Genomic DNA, 9828 nt, shown 5'->3' on the forward strand with positions numbered 1-9828 from the left:
AAACTCTTACAGAGCAGCATTTATCTTTCTCATAACTCCCCTGACATCACACCACTTAACCCCTAATTATACACCATCTGCCACATAGAGTTCTCTGTTTCTTGTGTCTCTTCTTCCCCACTGGACTGTAAAATTCTTTGGAATTATCTATAATTTCTGTGAAGCTTCACAAAACTAGGTAAGAGCACAGGATGCACATGTAGACTTGGAGGGTGTTACACGGTTAATTGATTAGGTTATTCACTTTGCTTTTCTGACACTTCTTTGCTATCAATCCCTAAAAGGCAGAATAAAGGTATGAAGTTTATGCTATTCAAAGCCAGCATTAGGGAAGGTATTACACCAACATTCACTGAGCAGCAACTGCTTCAAGATCTGTAGTCCCTGCTTCTCCTACATTATCTCATTTAACGCCCTCAACAGCCTCCTAGAGAGGCTTTTGGGATTCAGTTTGAGTGAGGAAGGACCTGGTACTACTGAAAGGTAACTTGCCCAATGACTCTCAAGGCTGGTGAATGGAAAACCAATACTGAAACAAGATCTATCTAAAGCCCCGACCCTGCCTTCCTCTAAGGTTCAGACAAAGAAGCCCGCACTCAAATCTCCTCAAAGCAACATATTACCTTTGCAAAAAATGTTATCATGAGAGAAAAAATTTAAAACTCTATTAAAAAGTCATTTTTAAAAGATGGGATAGTAACCATGTTAGTGGAAAGAATTCCAATATTAGCACAGAAAAGGTGTCAAGTCTCCCCTTGTTGAATTATACATTCAGTGCAATGCCAATCACATTCCCAGGACTTTGCTGAGAACTTGACAAGCATTACAAAATGTATGTGGAAGAGAAAAGGTCCACAAACAACCAATTCTGAAAAAGAGGAGCAAATGAGAAGCTCACCCTGCCATATAAGACACACTGCAAAGCTATAATAATACAAATAACCTGGCATATAAACAGACAGATACGACTGGAACAGAATACAGAACTCAAAAGCAAACCCCCATAAAGAATCTCAAAATCAGTATGTTGGGTTTAATGTGAATAGTTTCAATCTGGGCCAGGGGGGAAAGTTCTGGAGATTGACAGTGGTGATGGTTGCACAACACTGTGAATGTACTGAATGATGCTGAATTGTACACTTAAAAATGGTAAGTTTATGTTGTCTCTTTTGCCACAATTTTTTTAAAAAGATTTTAAAAATCTGCATGTTGAGTGAAAGGAATCAGGCGCACAAAAAGTACCATCCTGGACGGTTCCATTTATAGAAAATTCTGAAAAATGCAAACGAATCTATAGTGGCCGAAAGCAGACCAGTGGTTACCCGAGTCTGGGGATAGAGAGAAGGAGGCAGGCAAAGGGGCCCGAGGAAGTTTGGGGGTAATGAAAATGCTCTGTATCTTGTTTGGTATGGACGTTTCATAGGTATGGACGTTCACCAAATTCATCCGACTGTACACTTTAAATGGATGTACTTTACCATACATAAAGTGAAAATATAGACTTGATATGTGCATGAGAAAACCTGATGTATGATAAAGGATGCTCCACACACACACAAAAAAAATTTTAGGACAAGAGTATTGTTTAACAAATGATTTGGGGAAAACTGGCTCACATAATAGAAAGAGAAAAAATAAAGTTGTATTCCTCTTTATGCCATAGATGAAGATAAACCTCAAAGAGATCCAAGCTCTCATTGTAAAAAGTAACTAGGAAGCTGATAGAATAAAATATAGAGTATCTTTGTAATCTTGAAGAAGGAAGAACATCTTAAGACTCCTAAAGTGCAATATAAGGCAAAAAATTAATGGACTTGGGCTATATTAAAACTAAAACTTTCTGACAGTTACCACTGACAAACAGATGGCAGAATGGGATTTCTCTCTAGACCAGGGGTGGGCAAACTTTTTGACTCAAGGGCCACAATGGGTTCTTAAACTGGACGGGAGGGCCGGAACAAAAGCATGGATGGAGTTTTTGTGTGAACTAATATAAATTCAAAGTAAACATCATTACATAAAAGGGTACGGTCTTTTTTTTTTTTAGTTTTATTCATTTCAAACGGGCCAGATCCGGCCCGCGGGCCCTAGTTTGCCCACAGCTGCTCTAGACTATGCAAGAAACATCTGCAAATCAATGCATTAGAAAAACAGACTAAAGCTGGTCAAAGATACTGTAATAGCTAACAAATATATTAGAAGATGCTCAAATTCATTAATAAACTTACATCAAAACAAGATGCCACTTTATAGCCACCAAATATTGACAAAATTAGAAAGATGGATAATATCAACCACTAGTGCCCTTGTGGGGAATCAGAAACCCTCATGCACTGTTGTGGGAGTGTCAACCAAATCATCAACACTGGGTAACAGTCATCACCACTCACTCCTGGAGGTTCTTTCCCGTGCATGAGACTCTTAAGGCTGGACATGTTAAAACACAAACTGATGGGGTTTGTCCCCAGGGTTTCTGATTTAGGAGGTCTACGCTGGGGCCTGAGAATCTGCAGCAGTGCCCAGGTGATGCCGCTGCCGCTGGGTGTGGACCACTTTGAGAACCACTAGCCTAGAGATATTCTCACAGCATCATTAAGAAACTGCTACAGGAAATTTCATCACAGCTTTGCTCCCAGTAGCAGGCGTGGAGGCGAGCTAAGTGTCCATCACTAGGGAAATGGGTGGGTAAAGCTGGTGGGTGCACAGCAGGCCGGCCATAATACGCAGCAGTCACAGCAACGCACTGGGTAAACCTAGATCTCACAAATAAAATGTTGAATGAAACTCTTTCGACTTTAATGAATGTCTGAAATCTTCTGTAATAAAAAGGTTTAATGATGAATGAAAAAGAAACCGAATAAAATCTATAGAACAGTACCACTTAATGTAAATTGAAAACATGCACAAAATAATGTAATATCTTTAGCAAAGACATAGCTATACCCACGAACATATCCAACACAGAAGAGTAGGCTCCTCTGAGAGGGGAATGGGAGTGGAAAGGAGTATTGCACAGGGAGAGAATCTTGTGCCAAAACCTGAGGATGTTAACCAACCCTTCAACAGAAGCGGGGAGTGAGTTCAACTTGGGACTTACTCATTATGGCTGCCTGGGACATCCAGGTAGACATACAGTGCCAGGTAATCGTTTAATCAGTATTCATCCAATCCCTTCATTCTCCCAGCCCCCAGAGGTCCCTCTCCTTCATTTCCATGAATTTCATAACCCAACAAGTCTGGCTTTCTCCACCCAGCCGCTCCACCTTAGGATATGACTGTATTTGGAATTCAGGTCAAATGAGGGCACATGGGTGAACCTAACCCAATAGGACTCTTTTTCCCGTATGAGGAAAACACACAGGGATTCAGGCACACGGAGGAAAGGCCATGTGAGGACACAGCAAGAAGGTGGCCACCTGCAAGCCCAGGAGAGGGGCCTCAGGAGCAATCAACTCTACCGGCACCTAGATCTTGGGATTCCAGCCTCTATAATTGTGAGGAAATTCTTATCTGTTGTTTAAGCAAAAACAAACACCAAAACTATCCCTAAACGCCCACTCTCCTGCACTGACATACAGTGGTTACTCACTTCAGTGAAAGCCCCAGGGCTCTGCAGAGGCCGGAGAGAGGAAAGGGGGATCTTTTTGAAATACAAGCTTAAGGTGATTTCAGCCCTGAATTTTCCCTCTTTGCCATATTAGCATTTTAAAAAGAATCTGGGGTTCTTGGCTTTGGGCAAAAGGGATGTGTGTCTAGCTCTGCGCCTGTGTCTCTTCAGTGTGTGTCCGTAGAGCTGTGTGTGTCTGTGTGTGGTGTGTTATTTGTGGAGCTAGAGGACTGGGGAGGGGATCAGAGCACTCCAGTGGAGACTGAGCCACACTTGTTGATGAGCCACTCAATTCCTTTTTACTAAAACATAAGTCACAGTTACAAAACCAAGCCATCTTCCTGTCTCCATTAGCCCTTCCCCTTTCTTCACTCTCCCCTCACCCATAGCCAACACTGCTTCCCAACTCCCATATCCAAATGGGCTAATCCAAAATATGATCCTCTGGTGACTATGCAGCTTACTTTAGTAACAAACTTCACAGCCCAAATTCCTGATATGTGATCGGCAGTGATAAATGACCATTTATATTCCTGACCAACAGCCTGTATCAGAAACTCCAAAATCCTTAAGACTAGGAGTGCCATACAGGTCTTCCATAACAGACTGCTGTGACTATAGCTACCATCCAATAAAGGGCAAAGAAAAACTTTCTATAATCAGCCGTGCCCCCACAAAGGCACACTGACCACAGCTTTTTCCAAAGGCCATCAAACAGTGCACCATACAAAGTAGTGGGAAAGTGTATGAGATAATAAGACGAGAAAAATCCCCACAGATTGAGTTTGTGTGAGAAAATACAACAGATCCTTCTGGCAGCAGCTGTAAGTAAGCAAGCCCATGCCAGGAAAGTATGCCTTTAGGGGAAGAAGAAATAGCTAAACAACTAGAGGAAGGAGAATAACTAAGGTAAAATACAGAAGAATAAGCAGGCCAAACACTCGCACTTCCCCCGAAGACTGGGGAGATTACTTCCCCGTGCAAACAATCCCTGAATTTTTACTCCCAAAACATTATTTTGTCTTTTCCACAGTAGCAGTTTTCATTGGATGGTAAAGGTTTGGAAATGCTAGGGTTTTCCTGAAATATTCTGTATAAAGTTTTGTTAATAAAGTCTATTTGATAGGCAGCATGTATACTTTTCAGTGGTTGTTTTGGTTTTGTGGTTTTTTTTTTTAAGTATGACAGTTATATGTAAGAATACTTTAGATTTTCATGAGATGTGTTAGCAAAGCATGCTCACGTTTTTCCAGCTGAGTACAGGATCTGCCACAATTTGAAAATTAGGGGGGGGGGGGAGTAAAAGAGTTGACTTTTTAAGGTAAAATTGAATATTTATGGTCAACACAGGCAATCCTGACTTAAGAAAACATACAAGGTTATTTAAGTGTCAAAATGTACTGACAAGCTTCTGTTATGACAACATTTTTAAATTATAGCTGAATAAGGATTTACTGAGTATCTTCAAGGTAGACACTGGGCAGGATGCTAGGGACCCTCCAATGAGTAAGACACTTTAAAATAACGGTGTCCCTTTAATGTCAGTATAATCCACCCCTTGAATTAATTTTTTAAATGCTTTCTGGTATTTGAAATAGCTGGCCAACAGCACTGAAGAGTTGCAGAAATACACCTAACTATTTTACTAAATATGTAAATTTCTTCTGAAGCAGAAATAAAGGAAAAGACGAGTTCTCTGCTTTGCATATTGCTATCCTTTTCTGAAAAAAACCTAACTGCTTAAACTGTGTGTGGTGTCAGCTGCCACCTCCTGCTACCTAGCAGGTCACAGAACTGGAGACACTCAAAAACATGCTACACAGTTTAAGCGAAGCAGTAGAAACCCAAAAGCCTAGGGCCTCCGGACCTAAACAGAAAGCCCGATATGAAAAGTGAGCTGCTGTGGGCGGGAGGCAGCTAGCTCCTGGAGGTTGCCCCAAAGCTGGCGCCTCCAGCAGCGGGCACAAGCTGCAGCCACGGCTTCCTGGCTGGCTTGGACGAGGCATGGCTTCAGAGCTGGAAGGCTGCCACCTGCTGAATCACCAAACATCCCTGGGCTTCCCTTGGGGCACTGACCACGCAGTGGCCCACCCTCCCCCCCCCCCCCCCCCACACACACACACCTGGCTGCTCCCTTGGGCATCTTACACCCGGACCAATGAAACATCCTTCAGCACAGGCCAAAAGAGCCCCAACCCTGTTAAGTCTGGGCGGCCCTAGGCAACTGCCAGCCAGTTGCTACATCACCAGCCCACTCCTCTCCTTCTGCCCACTCAGTCCCCCGTGAAGGTTCAACACCCAGAGCCAGGAAGCTGGGGAGTTCACAGCGCACCGTGACAGGCACTTCGCACTTCCATTTCCAGGCAGCCAACCAGAAACGCCCCCAAATCTGAAAGCAAAATAACCTGTCCCAACAGCTCTAAAGGTCCAGGAAGGTACATGTCCGGGGAGCTTGAAATAGTAGGCAGGCCCCATGGCAGAACATAAACTTCCCTTTCAGACAGCAGCCTTCACTCGCGGTTTCATAAGCGTGTACAGCAGAAGTCTGCACTGTCTGAAGGTGAAAAGAAACATCTGAGAGGCACCCGCACAGCTGTTCTTCACTCCCTTCAGCCACGTCAACCCTTGTCCCGATTTTCACTCGCGGCTCCCAAGAGGGAAGCAAGCGTTAACCAGAACGCGCCAGACTGAATCCGTTAGCTGGACCAGGGCAGCGCATCGGCCCACCAGACGCTGCGACCCGAGTCGCTGCTCTGCCCTTGACAAGCCCCCTCGGAATCGCGGGGACCCCTCGTTCACGGGGACAGCCGCGTCCCGGAGCGACTGTCCAGCTCCAGGCTGCGCCCACGGTCCCTCCAGGCCTCGCCCCTAAACACCCCCACCCAGCGGGGGCAGCCCAGCGGGATCGCGGGACCTCCTCCTACCTAGAGGCTGTTCTGCGTCCTACGGCGGGGAGCGTGCTCCTCGGGGAGTGGGGTCCCGCCAGCTACGTCGTAGAGGGGCACGGAGCGGCCGTGGCCAGGGAGCTGGGTTGGGAGGATCCTGAAACCCTGGGCGCCTGGCCGACCGTGATCTGACCGGGAGGTACCAACTGTCACGCCGCTGCCCGGGGCGTGGGGGTGGGGCCGTGATTTGGGGTCGATCCCGGCGGGTCTCCCGACCCCAGCGGGGCCGCTGCCCAAAGGCCACTCGTCTCCCCGCTGCTTTGGCCCCGCCGCCGTCCGCTCGCCCCACTCAGACATTCGGCAGCCTTCCAGCCCGCACGCAGCACCTCTGAAAAGGTGCCCACGGACGCCCCCGCCTTCCTCCCCGCCCCAACTTGGACCGGGAGCCGAGCAGGCGGCCCGCCTCCTCCGATTCCCGGGCCGGGCCGCCCGACCGCCCCCTGCGCCCACTCTCCGGAGCGGCCGCGCGGGGGAGGGGGGGAGAGCCCGCCAGGTACGCGCGCGGCACCGCGCGGGCAGCACTCACGCCCCCTCGCCCCCGGGCGGCTCGCCCTCGGCTCCCAGGAGTCAGGCCCAGGCCCGAGGCGGGTATCCGATCGGCCCCCCGAAATCGCCTTTTCCCCGCGCCCCACGACTCACTCGCACCGGAGTCGCGACAGCCGCCGGAATTCCGCTCGCCGAGCCCCCCGCCGCGGAATGGAATCCGGGGCCGGGCAGCGTCGGGGCGCTGCACCCGGATCGCGCGCTCCGGCCGGCTCGCGGGGCACAGGGACGGAGCAGCCTTCGCTGGCCCTTCCCGCTCCGGTCCGTGCCCGCCGCCGCCGCCGCTGCCCCGGCCGCTGCCTCCCGAGTGCGAAACCTTCCGACTTGCCACCGCGAGCCTCCCGGGCCGCAGAGCATGCCCAGTCCGCCGCCCGAGCCGCCGGCTTCCCGCGCGGCGCCGATCCGCTCCTCCGGGTGTTCCCGGCGGCCGGGGGGCGGGGCGGGAGGGCGGGGCCCGCCGGGGGCTCTCCCCGGCACCGAGGCACGAGACCGGGCTGCGCCCCCAGGGGCAGCGGGGGTTTGGCCTCTTTGTTTTACTCTTAAGTAACTGTAAGCTCGGGCGGCGAGTGTTTTCCCAACGACGATCAAAGCACCGCCCGCACGCTGTGAAGGGCCGTTTATTGAAGCCGGACGAGAGCCGAGTTTCACGGTCAGAGGCGGAGCCGGAGCGCCGGGGAGCCGGGGGCCGGAGCTGGTCGGAACCGCGAGCACAAGCTCGGCCTCCTGGAGCCCGGGCTCTGGGCACGAGTCTGCGAGCGGCCGAGGGGGCTCCTCCCCACCCCGCCTACAGCTGCGACCCTTGGGAAAACTCCTGAGTGAACGTGCATTTAAAAGGGGCGGCCTGGGACTTCACAGACCAACGCCCCAAAGCTAGGGAGCCACCAGCGGGGCCGCCTCCCACCTGCGGGGCCGCCCCCAGAGGCCTGTTCGCGCTGGGAAAGCGGGACCAGCTATAACCGGCGACTCTCCCGGTGCCTCCGAGCCGCCCCGCCCCGCCCCGCCCGGGCTCCACCCCCCGCCCGCCCCTCGGAGTCGCGAGAAAACCCGGAGAGCCGGAGGCTTGGGCCGGAACTGCGCATGCCCAGTAGCCCGAGCTGGTGCAGGTTGCCCAACGCAAGGTTTTCTTCGAAGGACCCCTGCGCCCGGGTTGGGGGCGGTCGGCGGGGAGAGGTGGCCTTCCGCCGCGGTGCCCTTTCCTTCCCCGGCCCCCGCCGAGGAGATACCCCTGCCGCCGAGGAGCTGCCCAGGGAGCGCCTCCCACGGTGTCGGAGACTAGCCTGGCGGGGGTGGGGGCGCACGACGGTATCGCGAAGACACGTGACTGTCCGTGGCGCTTCGGGCAGCCATCTTCCGCCAGGCCATCGGCCGCGGGCGATCGGATGGGAACGGACCGGGAGCGAACGGGGTGTGAGCAGAGCGCCCTCGTCCCCGCCACGCCCTCCCGCGGGGCTCTAGCCTCCTCTCCGCACCTGCCTCCGGCCCCGCACCCCGCTGGGCGCCAGGATCGTGGCACTGACCCTCGGCTGGCCGGGCGGGGAGCGAGGGCTGTGCAAGGCAGGGGCAGGCTCCGGGTCGGACGGCCTCTGCTTTCTCCCGGAGGTGGAAGCTGGAGGAAGGGATTCCCTTCCGTGAGCGAGTGACGCCGCCGCTCCAGCTGCCGCCTAGTTCTGCCCTGGTCCCCGCGGAGGAAGCGGGATGTGTTGGCAGCAACATCTGGATAGCGTCCGTCGCCGTTCCCGGCGGTGCAGTGTCCACAGCCCCTTCCGGTGGACAGCTTGGACGGTGATATTAATAGTTAATATTTATTGAGCTCCTGCCACGAAGCACTTGGGGGTCCCTGTGATCGTAGGACTAGCCTTTTTACCATCAGAGGAGAATTGGTTAGAATTGCAAGGGTCTACCGAATGGGGAATTCTAAGGGCGGGATGCTGCGATCGCATTAACGTAGGTGGTTCTCCTACATTTCACTTCCACTAAGCCGCGGGGCGGCCCACTTCCCACGTGTGGCTTTCAGATGTTGTGCTGTTGACCCTAAAAGACGGTGAGCGGTGGGTAAGTCAAAGCGCGCCGGCCGGCCTCGGTGCAAAAACCGCGCCCTCCACTCCGGCTTCACGGGCTGCTTGGCCCCGTGACACTAGACTGCGCTTCTCCGGGGGACGGAGAAAGTGCACTTGTCACACAGGACTTTAAAATGACTGAAACTGGGTTCATGTTTTCAGTGTCTACTGAGGGTAGGGCGCAGTGAGTTACAGTAGCCCAGTTGAGTTTTCCTCAGTTTGCACTAGAGGTCAAAGAAAGAGTTTGCTTTTTTGTAATGTAAATTTTTCTAATTAAGGAAATGCCAGAAAACCGCTGGCTGGTTTCCCTGGAGCGCTATTTATGCAATGTCGCTTAAGCTTTGGACTTCCTAAAAATAAGGTTCAAGCATCTGGTGTAGACTTGTGTCAAGGAATCTTTAAATTTACTTGATTGTAAGTGATTTTAGTAGGGTGCTCATTATCATTTTTTTTCTAATTTCCTGTGTTTGAAATTTTTATAATAAACATTTTAAATGGTTTTCCATGAGTAATTTTAAGACTTTATCTGAAAAAAAGCCAGGTATAAAACTATTTCTACTTTATTCCAATTTCATAAAATAATTCAGAAAGAAAAGCTGTAACTTTTTAAATAAAAGACAATAGACCCCAAATTAAGTCACTTTTGTTCAGTCCCACATCAGCAAACCAAGACTTA

General features: G+C 51.0%; 1 protein-coding gene across 9 annotated transcripts in view; it reads right to left on the reverse strand.

The window, feature by feature from the left end:
- SGMS1 (sphingomyelin synthase 1) overlaps positions 1–7328 on the reverse strand; it is a 247466-nt gene extending 240138 nt beyond the window's left edge. For 7 of the 9 annotated variants that reach the window (XM_059662719.1, XM_059662720.1, XM_059662718.1 and 4 more), the window contains exon 1: positions 7192–7328. The gene's annotated coding sequence lies outside the window, so the exon portion shown is untranslated. Of the gene's footprint in view, positions 1–6531; positions 6554–7191 lie in introns of those variants that run through there. The other 2 variants (XM_059662714.1, XM_059662713.1) reach the window with 2 other exon arrangements.
- Positions 7329–9828: the final 2500 nt, after the last annotated feature.

This window comes from Myotis daubentonii, chromosome 13 (genome assembly GCF_963259705.1).
Source record: "Myotis daubentonii chromosome 13, mMyoDau2.1, whole genome shotgun sequence".
Lineage (NCBI taxonomy): Eukaryota > Metazoa > Chordata > Mammalia > Chiroptera > Vespertilionidae > Myotis > Myotis daubentonii.